At 36.3% G+C, this 22,269-nt stretch overlaps 1 long non-coding RNA gene across 22 annotated transcripts in view; it reads right to left on the bottom strand.

Annotated features, from left to right (window-relative positions):
• LOC108176366 (uncharacterized) overlaps positions 1-22,269 on the bottom strand; it is a 259,220-nt gene that overhangs the window by 90,330 nt on the left and 146,621 nt on the right. For 13 of the 22 annotated variants that reach the window (XR_011386688.1, XR_011386673.1, XR_011386675.1 and 10 more), the window contains 2 exons: positions 15,980-16,095; positions 1,807-1,904 (listed from right to left, as the gene is read on the bottom strand). The exons of 1 other annotated variant lie outside the window; for it this stretch is intronic. This is a non-coding gene — a long non-coding RNA (uncharacterized lncRNA). Of the gene's footprint in view, positions 1-1,806; positions 1,905-15,979; positions 16,096-19,891; positions 19,929-22,269 lie in introns of all 22 variants that reach the window. 8 more of the 22 variants (XR_011386674.1, XR_011386676.1, XR_011386689.1 and 5 more) reach the window with 5 other exon arrangements.

The raw sequence follows: 22,269 nt of genomic DNA, 5'->3' as shown, positions 1-22,269 counted from the left end.
TCTGGTTGAGTGTGTCTCCTGCCTGAACATGAAAATGTGAATCCCCAGATCCTCCATCCTTTCCTGAGGAACTTTTCCCTCTTGTCAAGTGCACAGCTCATTTCTGTCTTCACTATCCATTAAAACCATGGGGCTTCAAAAAGTTCATGGAATGATATAAATAAATAAAGATCATCTATATTTAGATATATATATATATATAAATATTATATTTAAATTCAGGTTTCCATAAACTTTATGAGGATCTCTATATATATTCTGACTCTACGCTCATATCCCAGGGAAAAATCATTTCTTATTCATTTTTGGTTTTGAATTTTTATTTTTGCTCTGCTTGCTTTTCCCTTTGATCCAAACACTGAGCTAAATGACATGATTTTTAGTACTTTCTTAGTAATGAAAAATGATTGTATCACTTAGAACTGAACTCAGCTGCTGAACAGAACATCCAACTCAGTTCAAACAAGGCATTTATTTGACTCATGTACCTTGAAGTCCAGAGTTGGGTCACTTCTAGGCCTGGTGCTCAAAAAGACCATTTTGGACTTCCAGGAATTCTGCTTTCTCCTCTGCCATCCTCACCTTTGTCTCCTAATGACTAAAAATGGCTACTCAATTCTGCATGCAATGACTAACTCAAGGCAGGGACAGAGAAAGAGTAAGGAAGGCCACAGCAGCTATCTAAGCCCCTCTGCTTCAGGAATGCAAAAAATGCTCTAGATTTACACTCATTTACACTGGTCAGATTGTGTTTCATGGCCAGTCCTACCATCAAGGGAGGCTTGGAAGTAACTGCTTATCTTAGGAATCTTTCTTTTGTGAATGCAGTCAAGATTGTGTTAATATGGAAGAAAAGGTGAATGCATATTGGGAAATAACTAAGTGTGTGTTGTAAAACCTTGTGAATGGTCAGGTATTGTGTTCAGTCACATGTAGAATTCTTTCTAAGGATTGTTGTCATTGATGTTAAATAGGGAAGCACCTTTTGTTACCCTTTCGCCATACTTGGTTTGCTTTTAAATATTTTATTTATTTATTTCTGTATCCACATTTTGATTATGGAGATTATTTTACCTCTTTCACATTCTAATTTGAAGGATAACTTAAATTTTATTTGCAGATGGTGGAGCTATGTGAAAGTAATTTTAAGTATCAGTAACTTCCGATTGCCACTGCTCTTGGAGAACCTATGTCCATTATATTTGTATTAGCTTCATCTCTGCTGACCATGGTGAGTTGCCAGAGCTTGGCTTACCAATGACTTTTCCAGATCCTAAGTATTTCATTAGAGATGCTTTATAATATCATTTAAACATATGCTGACCTGCATAGATGTAAAGGGTGTCTCAATGACACAGAAATGCCCCACAACCATAGCTAACAATACATAGGACAGATGGCAGTTCTCTAAACTCCACTCCCTAATTAACTATTAAGTTTGATTCAGGACAGATGAATATATCTCTAAAATTATAGAAAAAATTGTGCTTAAGCATTTTAATCAGAGAGGAAAAAGTATCCATAGGATGATTGTACATAAAGAGGAAACAGGTTTAATAAACATTTGCTTATGTGGAATTTTCAAATTGGTACATTTGCTCTGAGCAAGCAGTAAATAAGGCAATGATAAAGAGGAAATTCTGAAAGACAGATGCATTATTTTTCATGCATCCCAGTCTCTCAACTCATGTGTATCACTTCTTAGAGAACACAGCATTCATAGCGAGGAAGATGGGCTGAATGTGTTCAAATCAAACCCCTACATTCTCTTCAAAAGACAGAAATGTTTTCCTGAAAATGACTCACTGATTCAACATGACTGTTTCTGCACTCAGTCTCAGAATATTTCTGCTCATGGATGAACTCCTTTTTTTCCTTTGTGATTACAATTTCCTTTCTGGTGCCTAAAGAAAGAATTATTAATATTTAGAGAACAAGAAATCCTTGTTCATAGTTTGAATTTTCATTACATTTTAAGATAATCATATAAACTGCCAACATTGTATATATATATTTTTTTACTAAACTGAGAATACAGAAGATAAAATGATAGTGTCCCTTCCCTAAAGTTTATATTGCAGGCTGAGAGGAATGACTGTGGTGAGGGCAGTAGGTAATAATTTTGGTAATCAGTGGACAGGTAGAACAAGAATTAGTGTGCGGTCTCAAAAAAAATTACAAGTAGAACCTTCCCCTCTGGAGAGTACTTGACATTCCTTTGACAAACTCCTTCCCAATTACTTATACAGGCTGCAAATTTCCATTTCCTAATCCTCCTCCTCTTATATCCCCTTCAAAGGCTGTTACTTTTGTTCACGTTGGCAAGAATTTCCATTATGCACATATTTTTACATGCTGAAATCCTATAGAATTGAGAAACTATTTCTATCTAAAAGTACTAGTTCTAAAAGTGTCTATATTATACCGTGCATGGATTTTTTCTGCTATTGGTTATTTTGCACCACACAATGTGATATTAAAATCTTGATGCAGACATCTAGGTTTGAGATAATGCTCTCATTTTTGAAGTCTTATTATGAGATGCTGTTCAATGGTATTTGTTATAAAACTTTATGATCTTGACATCGCTGATGTATTTCTTGAAGAATTGATTTTGACATATTTATTGGTAGACTCTTCTAGATCTGAAATTGTGAATACATCCTTGTGTTTCTGAAATCATGAATTTCTTGCTAATTTGATTTTGCCAGTTTGTAATTTGCTTCTTATGGGGAGAAGACTCAAGATAAATCAATAAATATTTGGAGAAAGACTGAGTCCATTATGTGCACAGAATAAATTCAATTGAGTGTGTGTATGCAAACAGCATGGTGGGTTTATATGTATGTGCATGTATATATGCATATATGTGTAAACATACATATGTGTACATGCATATATATGTGTCCATATGTATGCATATTAATGTATTGTAAATGCTGGTTTTCTTGTGTTGTTTGGTGTCAACTATTTTGACAGATTCTGTTGGATCTCATTTCCAAATAATATTTAATACTCAGAATAGGTGAGAAATTATATAATGATAAAATAGCACAACATTCTTCTCATGTTTTCTCTGAAAGATGGAAACAGCAATATTCCTCTTCCTTTACTTCTTTAAGCAGTAATTCCTTAACTACTAGGAATTTTTTTTCAGAAATAAAAGATCCAGTACATGTGACAGAAGATAATTCCCTAATATCCACTCCTTACTAACAAACTTTGCTCTTGGTGCATCCTACCTGTCTCCTAATCCTGACAGTATGATACCTGTGTCTGGGTGTTCTTTGTTGTGTGTATATTTGGTGAAGGTTCTTCTGTGCATTTTGGGATATTTAGCAGCATCCCTGTCTGTTATCAACCAAATGTCCATAGCTCCACACCAAAAGTGTTTGACAATTAAATGTGTTTAGACATTGCCAAAATGTCCCTATGAGGGCAAAATCTCCCTGGTTCTATTTATTGCTATGAATGATCAGATCTGTCTTTTGGCCAGGTCTATACTTCCAACTCTAAAATGATTCTGGGCATATCATTAAAACTATTGATTACTTATACCCTCATCTTGTAATATTAGCCTATTTTATTGTCCATGACTTAGAGTGGAAGTGAGAATTAAAAATAAATGTCACAGTAGAGATGCATGCAACTATAAAAATCATTACCCACATTTTCCTATATCAAAGCAGATATTTAAAATGAATTTAAAACCTCAGTTTAAGCCATAAGAGTAATTTTGCCTGAAATATGTGATGTGTGTGGTCAGAAAGATTTTTACTTAAGTCTTCTAGCCCCACAGTGCTAGCATACTGAAACATTGCTGGCATCCTGCCCTTATGGAGTGGATCTCCACAGCACAGAAATTGACTGCTGCAGCTCCCCTCATTTCACAGTAAGAAAAGTGAAAATGGTGCATGTTCTGAGTTGCTCAGACAACACCCCAAAAGCCACATGAGTGCAGCCTGGAAGAATTCCAGGTTTCCAGTCCATCATTCAGGGTACTGAGAGCTCTTCACCTTCTATTCCTAGCATGCTTACCAGTCACTGAATTAAGTTAACAAATCAATTTCAGGCTAGAAATGCTTTTGGTAAATAGAACAAACTGCTGCCAGTTGACTGGTTCTGTGACACACCACAACATGACAGGCATGGACATTTCACCATCGGTGAGATAGAACAGAGTTCATCCAATTTAAATACTGGTGAGATCCAAACTCAACTGTGGAAAATTTCTCTGTCATGCATTATTATAGCTCTGTTGACCATCATCCCCTAAGCCAAAAAGCAGAGAAACAAGCAGAAAATCCCTTCAAGTCTTTCCACAAAATCTTTCAAGTTTCTAATTATATTTTGAGTAAAATAATTAAATGACTTTGAGTTTGAAATAAATTTAAATAATTTTAAAAACACACTCTCCTTTATGTATCTTTTTAAAAGTCTTGTTTATTCATATATTTGAGAGAGGGGGAGAGAAAGGAGGGAGGGAGGAAGAGAGAGAGAATCTTCCATGTGATGATTCACTCCCCAAATGGGCACAGTGGCAGCTGGGCTAGATTGAAGCCAGGAGCCAGGAACTCCATTTGGTATCCCTCAATGGGGGAGAAAGTGAAGTACTTGGGCCATCAGTGCTGTTTCCTAGGCACATTAATAGGGAGCTAGATTAGACGCAGAGTAACTGGGACCTGAAACTCTAACCAGCACCTGATTTGGGATACAGGTGTACCAAAAAACAGCTTACCTCTCTGAGCCACAATGCTGGCTTCCTCCACTGAGTTCCTTTTGACACCATCATTACCATTCTTGTTTCTGTAAGAAATTCTGTCACTCTTCTCAATCTATCTCTTTCCCTTATCCCTACCCCACCAAAATTAAAAAATCCAACAGCCATCAAGGACTTCCTGCTACAAAATTTCATCAAACTCACTCTCTTGCCTGTATCTCCACTGCTGTTCCTCCCCTCGTTGCGCATTATTGTCACTTGAATTACTACAATGCTGTCCTAACTGGTCACTCAGTCATCACTAGTCTATGCTCCAAGGGGCAGACAAGATTCACTTTCTGTAATGCAAATCTGATAATATCCCTGCATGTTCAAGATTCTTAAATGAGAAGCCGATGGAGTCCGTGTTCTTTTCTCCCTGTATCTAATACACCATACAGGCACACATTTCATAAATGCCTGCTGTGTGAAAGTCCTTTCAGGGCACTCACCATATATGCTCGCATTGCAGGCATAGTGAGGGAGACTGTAATTCACAACAACCTAGTATAAAGGCATAAACAAATAGAAGAAAGCAGCTCCAAGCCTCCAACCATGAAGCAGTGTCAAAAAGGGGAAGTGTTGATCACCCTGTTTTGATCACTACACTGTCTCACTCAGAAACTTCTCCCAAATGAGTGCCGACTGGATTTAAATACTCTCTCTGCCTACTTGACTCATTTTCCAAATGAGACAAAAAGTTGAACAGAAATGATGATAAAGAACATTGCAATGTATATGTGGCTATGTCATAAATAAGATTTTCTTCTGTCTTTGAAAAATTACAAAAAGCACAGACGCAACTAGAATTCTGATTCCGTAATTGAACTGAAGACAAGACCAGTACAGGGATAGAGCAGAGAAGTTGAATAAAACAAAAAACAAAAAACTCAGGGGGCTTCCATAGCCTTGGCAGCTCATGACAAGAGCCTAGGGTGATTACTGATGCCATAAACAAGAGTGTCAATTTGTTAAGTCAACAACAGAAGTCACTGTGCACTTCTCCTCATGTAGGATCTTTGTCCTTAGTGTGCTGTACATTGAGATTTAATGCTCTAACTAGTACTCAAACAGTATTTTTCACTTTATGTTTCTGTGTGGGAGCAAACTGTTGAAATCTTTACTTAATGTATGCTAAACTGATCTTCTGTATATAAAGAGAATCGAAAATGAATCTTGATGTGAATGGAAGGGGAGAGGGAGTGGGAAAGGGGAGGGATGCGGGTGGGAGGGACGTTATTGGGGGGAAGCCATTGTAGTCCATAAGCTGTACTTTGGAAATTTATATTCATTAAATAAAAGTTTTTTTAAAAAAACCTGAATTCTATGACCTGGAATCTAGCTCAAATAATTTATTATCCACCCTTAGTTTCTTTCTCTTTAAAATGAAAATGATGCACCTACTTACATTTCTAAGAGCAACACTAGTTCACAAAAAAGCACCACTTAAATATGAGGTATTAGAAATGCATATACACAAAATAATTTTATATAATTTCGGTTATTTTTAATTTCCTAAAATTTAATTATGAGCCTTTAAAGCTTTAATTGTAATTGTTTAATTCTGGATCGTAGTGTCAAATCCCAGCTTAAGGACATTTTTGGGGGGCTCATTATGTGGTGTAGTGGATAAAGCCATAGCCTGCAACACCAGTATCCCACGTGGGCATGTGCTCAGGCCCCGGCTGTTCCACTTCCAATCCAGCTCCCTTATAAAATACACCTGAGATAGCAGCTGTGGCCCAAGTGCTTGGGGCCCTCCCATGTGAGAGATCAAATGAAGCTCCTGGTTTCAGCCTGGCCCAGCGGTGGCCATTGCAGTCAAATGGGGAAGTACACCAGTGGATGGGAGATCTCTCTGTCTCTCCTTCTTTCTCTCTAACTCTTTCTAATAAAGAAGTAAATACATCTTTAAAAAAAGAGAAAATTTTCTTTAAAAGGTACATTATACTTTTTCATTCAACGTATCACTTAATCCACTGGAAGTTCCTGGAATGTAATGTTTTTATTTTCTGTAATTGGATGAGAAATAAATATGCAAAATATTGAAATGTGATTGTTATATCATTTTGATAATCTTCTATTCTTTAAAAGGAAAAAATGCTCACCAACAAAATATATTTGAAAATATTTTGCCCCACAGATAAAAAAATATTAACATTGAAAAATGCTGCACTGTAAGTGGAAAAATCATTGATTTTTCCTTTTCTCCTAATGTAATTACCTCAAATTATCACTGCATTGCAGCAAGTCTTTGTGAAGATCAGGGGAATGATTTGAACAGGACTGAGAAGCTGTAGTCTGGATTAAATGCAAGTCATACAGCCTTTACATTAGGGCTATACAAATCACACAAGACCCAGTGTTTAAGGAACAAAAAAATCTTTCCAATCAATTTACTAATACACAATGCAGCTTCAACTCGTTGTTTTGACATCTGATTTCCTATACTGTATGTAGTAAGACATGTAAAGAGAGGTTATAAGGTTAGCTATTACCTCTCTAGTGTTCAGATCAGTTAGTATTTAGACTCATGCTTTACCTTAGGCGTTATGGTTCTTAGTTGACTGAGTTCAGAGATTCCACTATAGTTCTGATTAGGAAAGCTTGACAGTACTTACACAGTGACATTGTTCTAAACTTCTCTCAATATACTGGGTATATATTCCAGTTTATTCCTGGATATCTGAGTTATTGTTCTTCTGCATACACTATGTATATTCTGTGATGGAATGTGGAAAAGTTCCTGGGAATATGGAATGTATTTTGAAATACATACATTATGTTAATAGTATGCATTTTCCATGAACGTTTTGAATATCTGTCATATGCATTGATTTCAAATTTTTTACAACAAAATAAAATTATCTTTAATTCTATTTTCCATGAACTTTTTGAAGCCCCTTTATATGTCTGCACATACTACTTAACTCAGGTTAGCTAATAAAGAGATGAAAGGTGATATTCTGAATATGGAAAGAAAATTGTCCCTTTAATTATTTTTATATATTTGTTCTTTTTATTTTCTTCCTCAAGCAAGAACTTGGAGTAACAGTTACCTCTAAAATTGTTTAATGTATCAGATAGGGGAATAACATTTAAAACTATATAAATTATAAAATACCATATAATTCCAAGGTATGCTTCCATAATTCTTTTACTACACAGGAAGTCAAGCAAAGACAAAACTACAGAAAAGAATGGGTGAGCATTCAGAGGGGTCTAAGGTAGTGAATAAGCAACTTATTTGGGGTGAAAAAGAGTTATCAGTCAGCGACAGTCACTATGACAATGTCACAGAGCAGTCTTGCCCTACACAGGCTGGCATGATGTTGCACCTTATCTGTCACTACATAGCTACAGACTTTGCCTATCCTGACATGTCCTCCCAACTTTGGGACACATTAAACACGTGACCTGCAAGTTTTTGGCTCTTGATGATATATAACTAGAGGAAAGCATGGAAACAATAAAGATGGTGTAGGGCTGCCCTCCTGTAGTTCTTTTTACAGAGTGGGAATTTCCCAAGGTCATAGTCCTGGAATGTCCAAAATATGGCAGATTATTACCTCTCTCCCATCCTGATTCCAGTTAATGTCCTTTTCATGAAGCCCAACCAAGGATTGGTCATCCAGGCAATCAGCATTAAGTAAACAGGAGGTGACATGCAAACAGAAACCTGTTTATCATTCCAGGTGAAACCTGCAACCTGAGCCTAGCATTCTTCACAGGTACTTAGAACTTTTTGCATTAGAAGATAAATCATCATTCTATCTCTTGGATTACATATACTGTACTATACTTGAATTGGACCTCTGATCATGAACTTTGCGATGCAGACATCTTTTAATGATAACAATGCATCACCAACTTGAGAATATAATTGTTATATAATATTCTATTTTTCATGAGCTCTTTGAAGTACCCTTACATATTTAAATGCATACATATATATATATAATGTATAGTGTGCATATGTTGAGATTTTTTTTCTTGATTACTGATATCTTTGTTTTCCTTAATTTATGTTAGCTACTTACTTGTTTATTTTTGGATTTTTTATTTGCAAAGTATTAACCTTTGTGCTTGCTTATGAGCTCTAAAGTTTTTTCTATTTCTCATCTCTTTAATTAATGCTTTTTTCTTCCTCCCTTTTGCTATTTTCTTCAGTTCGTTTTGTGAATCTTTGTGTGCAATTTATACAGTTTATATACTTTTAAAATAAATAGAAGTTTTAATGCCATTAATTTTCATTCTAACACCTTTTTAGCTTTAATTATTCTATTGGGTCTGATAAGTCATGATTTCATTACTATTTATTCTTAAATATTCTTTAACTGCAATTTTCAATTATTCACAAATCTAAATGGTTTCTCCAGATAAATTGTCAGTTTAAAGGTGGCAAATAGTGTCCTTCATATTTTTTTAATTTCTCATTGCGTTACATTACAATAAAATGTTTCTAATCATATTCGTGCGTTTGAGATTTCTTTCTTTGTCTAATATATGGTCATTTTCTGTAACAATTACATGACTATTTGAAAATTGAGTATATCCATTATAATGAAAATATGAAGTTTAATATATGCAAAAGATCTTCAAAAAGTTTAAGGAAAATGTGTACCATGAAAAAATTATGCGTGGATTTAAAATACTTGTTTCTACCAAAGTAAACTGATCTTTAATTCTATTTTCCTCTGAGCTTAATATCAACTATAAATGAGCAGGTCATGGCAAGTCATAACATCTGGTGAGTTTTATTATTTTTATCATTGTTCTTTGTTTATTAAAACATAAAGGCAATCAGAGAGAGAAAGAGAGAGACAGAGAGAGAGAGGAGAGAGAGGTATGTTACACACCAGGACAGGAAAGCCCTAGTTCAGTTCATTGATTTCTGATTATTGTATACACCTCCCAACCACCACCAAAGCAAGAATTAGAATGTTTCTTTCTGTATTCTAGCCAATATACCCACCTAAGCAGAGACAACTTTTCTGATTTCTATCATGTTTGTTCTAGTATTTTGAGCTTTGTAGCATACCAACGCCACTACTTTTTTGTTTTCTTTCTTTCTTTCTTTCTTTCTTTCTTTCTTTCTTTTTTTTTCTTTTTTTTTCTTTTTTTTTCTTTCTTTCTTTTTTTTTTTTTTGCTCAACAAATGTTCTGAAGATTCATATTGGGCAATCAGTAATTTGTATAATCTTTTAAATTGCTGCATAGCTTTCCAATGTATAAAGGTGTTAGAAATTTTGTCTCCATTTTGCTGTTGAAGGGCACTTGGCTTATTTCCAGTTTAGATTTATTGTAAGTGTGCTTGTTGTAGAAATTCTTACCTGGGTTCTTTTCTGGACACGAATTTTCTTTTTTTAAAAAAAAGATTTATTTATTTATTTGAAAGTCAGAGTTACACAGAAAAAGGAGAGGCAGAGAGAGAGAGAGAGAAAGGTCTTCCATCCGATGGTTCACTCCCCAATTGGCCACAATGGCTGGAGCTGTGCTGATCCGAAGCCAGGAGCCAGGAGCTTCTTCTGGGTCTCCCACATGGGTGCAGGGGCCCAAGGATTTGGGCCATCTTGTTCTGCTTTCCCAGGCCATAACAGAAAGCTAGATCAGAAGAGGAGCAGCCGGGACTAGAACTGGCACCTATATGGGATGCCGGCACATCAGGCCAGGACTTTAACCCACTGTACCACAGCGCTGGCACCGGACATGAGTTTTCATTTCCCCTAAGAGTAGGGTCTCTTTTGAGAGCGTGAATTCCCTATTGGTATTATTGGAAATGGAATTGCTGAGTCATACAGTAAGTGCTGATTTGACTGTAAAGTGGCACATCAACATTGGGGAAAATTTTGGTTTCATAAAAGCAAATGTATCTCTAAACTACCTCATATCTACTCTCTATATATGCTAGACTTTAAAGAAAATTTCCAACTATTTGAAGAATTTTTCACTCTGATCAACAATGCATGATTGTTCCAGTTCCGCCACTTCTAACTAACCATTTTTCTTAATTTGGAACTGTCAATGTTTTCTTCTTTTTCTTAAATTTTAAAATACTTCTTTTATCTGTGTTTGTTGCATGTATTAATATTTCATTTTCTTAAATCTTTGGGTGACATTTCATTACACTAATTTCTAGATTTGATTATCCATTTCTCTTCTTGCTGGTTATTTTTCTGGCTCCAGATTTTGTCCAAATTATGCATAAATCAGTTATAAGCAGAAGCATTAAATTTTATAGTAGACTAATAATTTAATGTTCCAGTAAGACATGAATTTATATTAATAATGTAGATCATATATTAGCAACAACTATCTATGGGACAAACTTGCCCACCCACCATCTATGCTTGTAAATAAGGATTTCCTAAAGTAGTAAAATTCATTGGGCCGGTGCCGCGGCTCACTTTGCGGCACCGGCACACCAGGTTCTAGTCCCGGTCGGGGCGCCGGATTCTGTCCCGGTTGCCCCTCTTCCAGGCCAGCTCTCTGCTGTGGCCAGGGAGTGCAGTGGAGGATGGCCCAAGTGCTTGGGCCCTGCACACCATGGGAGACCAGGATAAGTACCTGGCTCCTGCCATCGCATCAGGGGGTGCGCCGGCTGCAGCGTGCCGGCCGCGGCAGCCATTGGAGGGTGAACCAACGGCAAAGGAAGACCTTTCTGTCTGTCTCTCTCTCTCACTGTCCACTCTGCCTGTCAAAAACAAAACAAAACAAAACAAAACAAAACAAAAACAAACAAACAAACAAAAAACTCATTTATTTCTGTGTTGTCTATGACTGGTTTTGTGTTACAATGGTCAAGTTGTAATAGAAACCTCAGTAGATATATATTTGTCTGCATAAGAAATTGCCAAAATCCAACAAAGCAGTTATATTCATAATAATTTCACCTCCTCCATATGTTCACTCTTTTAAAAATTTTGTACTTTCAAGTTCATTGAAATGAGTTTACATTGTGAGTTTTGATTTGTATTTCCCTGATGACCAGTCATGCTGATCACCTTATCATAAGCTTATTGATCATCTATGTCCTTTGGTGAGATGTCTGTTCAAGCCCTCTGCAATTATTAAGTTACACTATCTTTTTGTTTTCAAGTGCAGTTCTTTATATACTCAAAATACACCATTTTAAAGATATGTGTATCACAATTTTATCCCAATATGGTGCTCCTTGTCACTTTCTCAGTAGTACCTTTTAATTTTTTAATTTTACTTATTTTTTATTTATTTGAAAAGCAGCCAAAAACAGAGACGGAGGAAGACAGAAATCTTCTGTATGCTGGTTCATCCCACAAATGCCCAAAAGAGCCAAGGGTGGACCTGTCCAAAGCCAGGATCTTGGAACTCAATCTGTGCCTCCATTGTGGGTGGCAGAGACCCAAGTACTTGAGCCATCACCTGCTGCCTCTCGGGGCGTGCTTTAGCAAGAAGCTGAAATCAGAAGTGGAGCCAGGTCTGAAATTCGGCTACTCAGATAAAGGATGCAGTCATACCAAGTGACATCTTAACCACTGTGCCAAATGCCCCTCCAAGTGTCTTTTGATGAACAAGAAATTTATATTTTTATGAGATATAATTTGTCACTTTTCATTTATGTTTAATGCTTGTTATGTCTTGTCTGAAAAAAAAATCTTTCCTCACTCCATTGTATATGGAATGGAGCAGGGGACGAAGTTGACTTTCTTTCCTTGTGGATATTCAGATCTTACAGCATCACTTGTTAAAAAGACGGTCTCTCGCTGAATTTGTTTGGAACTTTGCCAAAAGGTCAGTTGATCATGTATGTTTGAGTGTATTCTGGCCTCTATATTCCACTTAACTGTTTGTCTATCTGTATACAACACCCTACTCTCTTCATTACTGTAGCTTTATAATAGTCTTAAAATCTGCTAATGTAAAGTCCTCTAATTTTGTTCATCTTTTTAAAAATGCTAGTTTAGTAGTTCAGATTTTTGCATTCTGGTACTCATTTTAGGACGAATTTGTAAATATTTTTAAAAAGCAACTAAGATTTTGATTTTGATTTTTTTGATTCCATTCGTTAACTTGGCAATAATGGAAATCTTAATAATATTGAGCTTTACAATCTGTGTACAATCCATGACCCATTTATTTAGGTCTATTTTAACTTAAGCAATTTGTATTCTATTGCAGATATTTATGCATATGTCATATTTATTTTAGTCTAGGTATTGATTTTTTATATTGAAATTATCTGTAATTTTCAATTGTAGTATCTGGAAATGTATAATCTGATTTTTGCAATGTTTTCTGATTTTCATGGTGTATTACATGACATATGAAAAGTTTCTGATGAATCTCACTGAACCCTAAGTTGGGAAGCTGGCTATAGTACCACACCTTACTATGGTATTCCCATCATATAGATACAAAAGGTGTAAAAATACTCAAGACTGTAGATGCTGTAGAAATGTAATAAAGACATTGGGAAATGATCTTTTTGAGTTTACATTATCTTTGATTTTAACACAATTTATTTAAAAGTAAGTTTAATATTTTAAATTTTGGTGTTTTACAACCAGTGCACAAAAATTCCAAAAAAATTAAAAATCTATTCTTGTGGCCCAACAACAGACACATCCAACAAACTGCTATCTTTCAGTGTTGTGGTTTCTTATTCTTTATACTTCTGGTCACAGTTCGGAGTTAGAGTTTTTGTCTACCTGTTTTTGTGATGCATAATGTGGTCTACATGGCGGTCACGTTATAGGTGAATAAGAAAACGTTTCTTCTTCTCTCTCTTCATATTCTAGGATGTTCACTTCTTTTTGCAGGTTAGAATTTCCAGTAAAATATTTGTCACCATTGGTGGGAATAAGCACGCTTTCCTTTTCTCCCAATCTCAAGACTCTGCAGGTCTTCCTGAATTCTTCAATCTATTTCCTAGCTTCCTGAGAAGATCTGCCTGTGCCTTAGAGTCTGACATCAGCTGCACTGCCAGTTTTCTGCACCCTGAGAGATCACTCTGCACCCTGATGCACTGCCCCCCAGACTTTGGATGCTCGCTGCGGTGCATTTGGTGAAGGCTGGAGGACCCTTCACCTGGGGGCTTTCTCTCAGCACCTGGGATCCAAATCGAGGCTTTAGCAGCGTCTGCCCTCCAGTTGGTGCATTTTCAGAGTTCCTCAGTACAACTGCACCTCCCAAAGTTCCTAAGCTGAATACCATGATAGATAATTGTGAGCTGTGGTCACCCCATGGTGTTATGTAACACCAAGAATCTATTCCTTTTATTTAACTCTGATATGTTCTAAGGCTTCAATCAGATAGAGAAGGGGAGATGTTAATTGTCCCAATTTGGGGCCAGCGCTGTGGTGCAGTGGGTTAATACCCTGGCCTGAAGTACCAGCATCCCATATGGACACCAGTTTGAAACCTGACTGTTCCACTTCCAATCCAGCTCTCTGCTATGGCCTGGGAAAGCAGTAAAAGATGGCCCACGTCCTTGGGTCTCTGCACCTCCATGGGAGACCCAGAAGAAGCTCCTGGCTCCTGGCTTCGGATCGGCACAGCTCCAGTCTCTGCGGCCATCTAGGGAGTGAACCTTTGGACGGAAGACCTCTCTCTCTCTCTGCTTCTCTCTGAGTAACTCTGACTTTCAAATAAAAAAATAAATCTTTAAAAAAAAAATTGTCCCAATTTAATCACTAAACATTGTGCACATGTATTGAAATGTTACACTGTTCCCTATTAATATGTAAAATCTTTGTTGATCAAATATTTTCATGTTTTTTAAATGTTTACAACCCCCAAAACTTCTATAGGAAACTGTCTTTTCTCGCATTATCTACAGCTTTAAGCTGTCAGTGCCTTTTAAGTAATGATGGCTTGTAGACTTCAGAAGAGCTCTCTTTCAGCAAACCAAACCTACCCAATCTTAAATCCTTTCCTGTTACATACTTTTTCATAAAAATTAAAGTGGATTTTATTTAGTTTAAAGCATCATTTGCATTTTAATTATTGAATCAATAACTTTTTATTTTAAAGTTCTATTTTTATTTTCTTGAAAGGCAGAGAGAGAGAGAGAAAGAGTTTAATTAATCTTCCATCTGCTTCATCAGTCACCAATACCTGCAACAGCCAGAGCTAAACCAACCAAATCCAGGTTCCCAGAATTCGATCTTTGTCTCTCAGGTGGGTGGGAGAGACCCAAGTACTAGACCCATCACTGCTGCCTCCCAGTGTGAACATAACTGTTACACTCTTTGAAGGTCCATGGAAATGTTGATACAAGTGGATCCAGGCTTGCCTGTGCTCAGGGCCCCTCTGGATACTAATCCATCATGCCAGTCCACATGTGTCCAGGAAGGCTGACTCGTTCCTTCACCCCCTTCTGCAGTGGAGAGTGGAGTTCTACTCTTCCCACTGATTTGCCAAGAGAAAATCAGACTTGTTCTTCCTTTCTTGCTTTATTTCTTTATTTTATATTATTTTATATTTTAAATTTTTAATTAATATGTGATATTTATATATTTTTATGCAGTACAGTGCAATATCCCAAGACATATACACAATATAAGTGCATCAAACCAGTCAATCAGCCTATTTTCTTATCTTTTCCTTGTTTTTTGGAGGCTACCAGCTGCTCTATTACAGGTCTTCATCTTTATGGCAAATACATTATATTTTTGTGAACCATTGTTATCCCACTCTACTGTGAAACACTAGAATTTACTACTTAAATCTCTGCTTCTTATAAAATCACTCATTATTCCCTTATCTCTCCACTGCATTTACAAATATCATAAATATTTAAGCTTATCTGCCTTTTTCTCATTGTTAGCATGGGAATGAACGGGTCCTGTAACTTTTTACATGCTAACTGAGAAATGAATCTTGGTTTGTTCATTCAACTTCTAAGCATGTTCAAAAAGTATTTATAAAATCCTTCCCATTACTTATGGGCTTTTGAGGTATGTGATGCAAGAAAAGTGGAAATTAATTAAAATCACACCAGTTATTAGTCTCCATATGCTAGACTGCTAGATTATGATGCCTAAAATCTCAATATTCAGTGACGAAATGCACACAAATTTCATTTGAGTACATAATTACCATTAAAAGTTTATCTGAATAATTGTTGTTTTACATTATTTGACTGATAGTCCAAACTAATTGAAAGTAACATGATGCACATGTGCATTATAGAATTTTTAATAGAACCAATATTTTTAAAAATGATTTAGAATTCAGTACCTGTTCAAAGAGGATCAGAAGATATCCCGGATGAATACCTGACTGCCTCTTTTCTGCCTCACAGACACATGGGTCACACTCTGGCCCCTTCTTTCTGTAAACTCTGACCTCATCCTCTGGAAAGAAGATGGGGAAGAAACATTCTTGCAACCATGAAAAATGTTTCCAAAGGAGGACTACAATCCCATTAACATCTTATTATTTACAGATATTTTTCCAAAAAAAAGTTTACTTTCTCTGTGCATTGTAGTTATGTTATGATCTTTGAATTGTATATGCATATTTCATGAATATGGATATAAATGCACATATATATTGCATATAAGTCATAAATATATGTCATTCCACAAATACTTATATGTATTTTGATATATTAAATATTTTGTGATATATTTTATGCTCTAATACAGCTACTATATTTTAGTACTTAGTATATACCAGCTATACTACCATACAGTCATGTTTACAAAGTTCATGGAATGAGTATTATGAAAAAAACCATGGATGGATTTCAAATTTTTTCCATAAAAATAAATTTGCATTTTAATCTCATTTTCTATGACCTTCTTGAAGTATATTTATGAAGTAATTATATAACATACGGCACACTATGATAACTTGTTTATGTGTGTTACTTTATTCAATTATCTGTGAATTCTTATAAGCTTCCTACTATTATGATTTTCGTTTAGAGATGAGAAAAAATAAACCCAAAGAAGTAAACAGTAAGGCAAACTCAGGCAAAGTTCTTGATACCACTGTTACCCACTCACAGAAAGGGGCAATACTATCTCACACACACACATTTCAGCTACAGTGTCACACTGGGAGTTAAACTGCTGCCTGGAACTCTGGCATCCCATATGTGCACCACTTCAAGTCCTGGATGCTCCAATTCTGATCCAGCTCCCTTCTACTTCATCTGGGAAAACTCTGAAAGATGGCCCAAGTGATTGTACCACACCCAACACAGGAGACCTGGCTGGAGTTACAGGTTCCTAGTTTCAGCCTGGCCCAGCCCTGGCTGTTGTGACCATTTGGCATTTGGGGAGAGAACCGGTAAACTGAAGATCTCTCACTCTCTGACTCTCCCTCTCTCACTCTGTAATTCTTCCTTTCAAATAAATACGAAATTAAATATTTAAACAAACTACTGACCAGTAAATAACTCTTCATAGAAAATTGGTGCTGTTTCACCAAAGACAAACGGCTTCAACTAATTTAGGCTCATGGACTTATTAGCTCATGATTTCTGTAAATTCATTTAACTGTTCTCATCTTTAATAAAACAAACTTTAGGTGACCACATTGAAAATTAAGAGGGGATAAACTACACAAAGGTACATATTGGTTGGGGCCAGAATTGTGGCATAACGGGTTAAGCCACCTCCTGCAATGCCGACATCTTGTACAAGTACTGGTTCAAATCTCAGTTGCACTGTTTCGGATCCAGCTCCCTGCTAATATGCCTAGGACAGCAACAGAAGGTAACTCAAGTCCTTGGGTCCCTGCACCCACGTGGGAAACTCGGATGAAGCTCCTGGTTCCTTGCTTTGGCCTGGGCCACCCCAACCATTGAGACAATTTGGGGAGTGAACCAGAGGATGTAAGATCTCTCTCTCTCTCTCGGTCTCTGTAACTCTGCCTTTCAAATAAATTTAAAAAAAAATTAAAACATTAAATAGTAGTTAATAGTTTTTCCAGATAAGCAGTTGATAAAACTGAGTACGATATTAATGCTGGAATAGCAAATACAGTGTTCTAACCCTAGTTTCATCACTGATTTGTTTTAAAATATGATTGGTGTGTTTAAAGTGCTTTATATTTCCCCAGAATAAATTTTGTAGATAACTATACCGATAGATCATCATGAAAATTTCAAATGCATGTATTGGCTAAGATTTAATAAATCCACCTCTGTTTCAAACTCAATCTCTTTTCCACAAACACTGATCACTTGTGCTTTAAAATGAAGTGTTTTCAAAATCACTGAAAGAATTACCAGTCTTTACTTGTATAACACCTTGTTACATAGGTTTATGTGTATAACATATTGCTTATCCAAATACTTGGTACAATTTGACTCTGACTTGGGAAATGGTAGTAATTACTTCCATTTTCATTGCAAGACTCATACATTATAACTCATAATAAATATAAAACCTTTCATGTAGTAAATGGTTGGCTTGAGTCCTTTGAAACTTTATAAGCATGACTTCTTGGGAGGTTTCTATTTCAAATCTTCCTTCTCCCCAAAATACAGAGCAGGGTAAGATACTTAATTTCTACTGGGGACATTGTTTTCTTAGCTGAGCAATATGCTTTCAGCATTTCTAAATGAAACATAACAAATTCTCCCAACTTTGCCTGCATACTATTCAAGCTAAATTTTGAAATCACAATAGTCCCTGTAGAGAAGTTATTTTCAAAATCTCTTTTGGCATAGGAGCAGAGACCATGGAAAGAGTCAATGTACCAGAAAAGAGAGGCAGAAAACCATTCATTTTAAATTTTAAGATGGTGAAAGCCAGTGCTGTGCCCCTAACTCACCCATGGGACTTGCTTCCATCTTTTCATTTTTACTGTTTTTCCATGCCTCATTCAAACTGCATTTGATTATTTTTAGTGAAAACACCACTTATCTGATGGAGACCAAGGAACAAAAAATGCAGCACAATTAATGATAGTTATCTCAAAATATCTTAGATGAAGGTTGAAAGACATGTATTATATTTGGGTCAAAAATATTTTCTGGTCTCAAAACTTCCTCACTTTGACATTAAGTTCTCTGTTTTCAAGAAAAATAGCATATATGTGTATGTACATAATGTCTGTGTTTGAGATGAATGTGGCAGAATGCTAAGAAAATGTTAACTTTTGGGACTGGCATTGTGGCATAGCAGATAAAGCTGCAGCCTGAGACACCAGGATGCCAATATGGGCACTGGTTCAAGACCCAGCTGCTCTACTTCCAATCCAGCTCCCTACTAATGGCTTAGGAAAAGCATTGGAAGATGGCCCAAGTTTTTTCATCCCTTCTACCCATGTGGGAGATCCAAAAGAAACTCCTGGTTGCTGGTTTTGACCTGGCCCATTCCTAGTCATGTGGCCATCTGGGGAGTGAACCAGTGGATGGATCTCTCTGTCTCTCTTTTTTTGTAAATCTGATTTTGAAAGAAAGAAAAAAACAGAAGAGGAGAGGGAGAGGGAGAGGGAGAGGGAGAGGGAGAGGGAGAGGGAGAGGGAGAGGGAGAGGGAGAGGGAGAGGGAGAGGAAGGAAGGAAGGAAGGAAGGAAGGAAGGAAGGAAAGAGAGAGGAAGGGAAGGAAGGAGAGAGAGGAGGGAGGAAGAAAAGAAAGTCAAATTTTAAAACTTAAAAAACCTCTCTCTCTTCCTCTCTCTCTCTCTCTCTCTCTCTCTCTCTCTCTGCCTCTCCTTCTCTGTGTAACTCTGACTTTCAAATAAATAAATATTTTTAAAAAACACTTAAAAAATTTTTTTCAAAAACTAGTAGAACTCAACTCTTCCCTGAGAGTTCAACTATGCAAACCTTTAATTCAGTGCTTAGAAGATCAAGTAGATGTATTGATTTTAAAACGTGATAAAGAGATTATAATGACAATGTAGATTTTCTTCTCTTCCCATCTGGGGTCATGTGATGTATTTCCAAACTGGCTTTTAAAAACGCAAGTGCAGAAATCCCTACAACCCTCCCCTCCCCTAGGGTTCCAAAAGCAATATGAAGTTAGAGGTGGAGATTCAATGAGGCGTTTGCACTGGGTTCCCAAATAAGGCTGAAGCTGTGCTTGGGGACTGGGATAGACACAGGATGTCAGCACTGCCAGTGGTGGCTTAGCCCAAGGCACCCCAGTGCCTAGCCAGTTCCCTCGAGGATTGCTGCTTCGAATCTTACCAGTCTCACACAGTCGTCTCAACTGATTGGCATAAACCTACATACAGAGAAAATATGTCAGATACGTCAAAATTTACTTTTAGGAAAAAAAATCCTCTACCAAGAGGCAGGCCTATCATTGCTAAAAGAGAAAAGACATTTTCATGGTTTTGATTACTATATTGATTAATTTTCTGCTTTAAATGTGTGTGTGTGTATGTGTGTGTGTCTGTGAGCTGGGCAGGTACTGTGATAGATTGCCCCAGAAAGTCTAGCTCTGCAAGCCTGTAGCCTGATCATCAATCCCTATTTAACTTTAAAGCTATTATTCAGAAAGGTCTGGAGTGCTCAATTTCTGATTCATTTCAGGAGAACATTTGGAGTCAACAACTTGAAGGTTTTTTTTTTTTTTTCTTTCCTTTCTTCCAGAATTACTTCTGTAATTATTGCTATCTAGTGGGCTGTGGGATATGACTTTGTACTCAGAATTGTAAGAAAATTTGTACAAGGTCACCATGAACCTAAATTAAGAAGTAATTACTAACCTCATTTTCTTCTTTTGTCCACACTCCTTAAGAAAATGTGTTGAAATGAAGTAAAAGGATTGGTTTTTACCAGAATCAATCTGTCTCTCAGCCATAGTTTATGCTCTCATTTCATATACTAAGGATTCTTTTAAATTACATATTCAGGCAAGAGTTAGAAGAAAAAGTAATATAGAATATTGATTAGACCTAGCTCCTCTTGCTAGTGCTCCAGGAATGCCTCAGAAACAAATCGGGTACTTTAACTACAATAAAATCTTTCTGTAATAAGGCAGTGCCTTCAAATTTGAAAAGAACTGGTAGATGGGAAAAACATTTGGCTGTTGTGTTGCCACCATAAATTTCTCACTGAATAGCACTAAACATTATAAAACTGTGTCACTCGATTTTCATATTATACTTTGGAGTACAAGTAATCTTTGAAGCCTCAATGCTTTCCTTCTACCTGATGGAAGTACCCACAGCTCAGAAAATCTATGTCCAAGCATATCTGTACCAGTGCTACAGCATACTTAAAATGTTCGCGGGAAACGCATATTATGAAAAAATATACGTGGACTTCAAATATTTTACACCCAAATAAACTTATCTTTTAATTCCATTTGTCCACAAAGCTTTTGAGGTAGCACTGTATATATGCATTTCTGAAAAACTACAACTTACCACAATCACGGAGATTTGAAGACAACATACAATCGGGGATCGGGGAATCACTTAAATCCTATGGAACTTTGTAACCAGAACATTACCCAAAAGAATAACAATCTTGTAAAATCCTTAACTTTTTAACAGTGAAATGCAGGCTGGTTTGTGTCTCAATTGGGGATTTTATTTAAGTGAACGCAAAGTGAAAAACTGCCTGTAGTTCTCTTTGGGGAAGCAGTGAAATATACTCCCTCGCCGTCCCCGCCCTGACCTCCCCATGCCAGTCCTGAGAGGCAAAGATGATCCGTATACCAGAAAGATTTGTGTAAGGATTTTTCTAAATGACATTGCAAAAATGAGCAGAGCTTTGAGGACAACCACAAATGGAGAGGCATTATTTTCTGCAGCTGTAAAAACTTGAGTTTCTTTTTTCTTTTCTCTTTGTTTTTTGACTCAAGATGTATTAATTGCATAAAGATAGTTTTGATGAACTACTTTTAGGAAAAAGATAAAGATCACAATTAAAAGAGGATTTGAGACAACTGTACATAAATATGGGCATCCTATCTGTGCCCAAACATTTTAGTAGTAGAAACTTTTATCAGCAATTTCCTCATCTGTTTTTGGAGATTTATATACATTGGGCATGATATGGGGTGTGGAGCAAGAATTAAATTCATTTAAGGTTCTAATTGAATTTCCTGTCTTATCTAGATCCATTGATTTGCTGAATTATACAGAAGTCTCACTCTCTAAATTTAAATTAATGCCTAGTAAAATAATCAGAGTGCTTTCTTTTTCCCATTCAGTGTGTTTAGTGTGTATGAAAGGAAGATTAAGCTGAATGATTTTTCTCTGCTAACTGAATATAATGACTTTTAAAAAAGTGACTGAATCATGGCCTTCAATGGCATTTCCATTTGCTCCACTAGGTGGGTTGTATATGTTTATTAACTTAAACTTAACAGTTGGACAGCAACTTATATTGAAACACACTGCAGAAATATATAACTAAAAGACAGAAGTTTTAGATTTTTAATTTATATTCTAATCCTTTTTTCATTTTACTTGAAGTTGTTGCATGGAGTCTTGTGCTAATAAATTCCCATTATTACCAAGCCAGTTAGTTATCACTAGTTATATCCTGATAAAAGTCTAGTCTTATAAACTTGCTTTGCGTTGCATGAGACACATTTATATAAACACACA

This window comes from Oryctolagus cuniculus, chromosome 2 (assembly GCF_964237555.1).
Source record: "Oryctolagus cuniculus chromosome 2, mOryCun1.1, whole genome shotgun sequence".
NCBI classification, from domain to species: domain Eukaryota; kingdom Metazoa; phylum Chordata; class Mammalia; order Lagomorpha; family Leporidae; genus Oryctolagus; species Oryctolagus cuniculus.
This window is presented reverse-complemented; position numbering and strand designations above follow the sequence as displayed.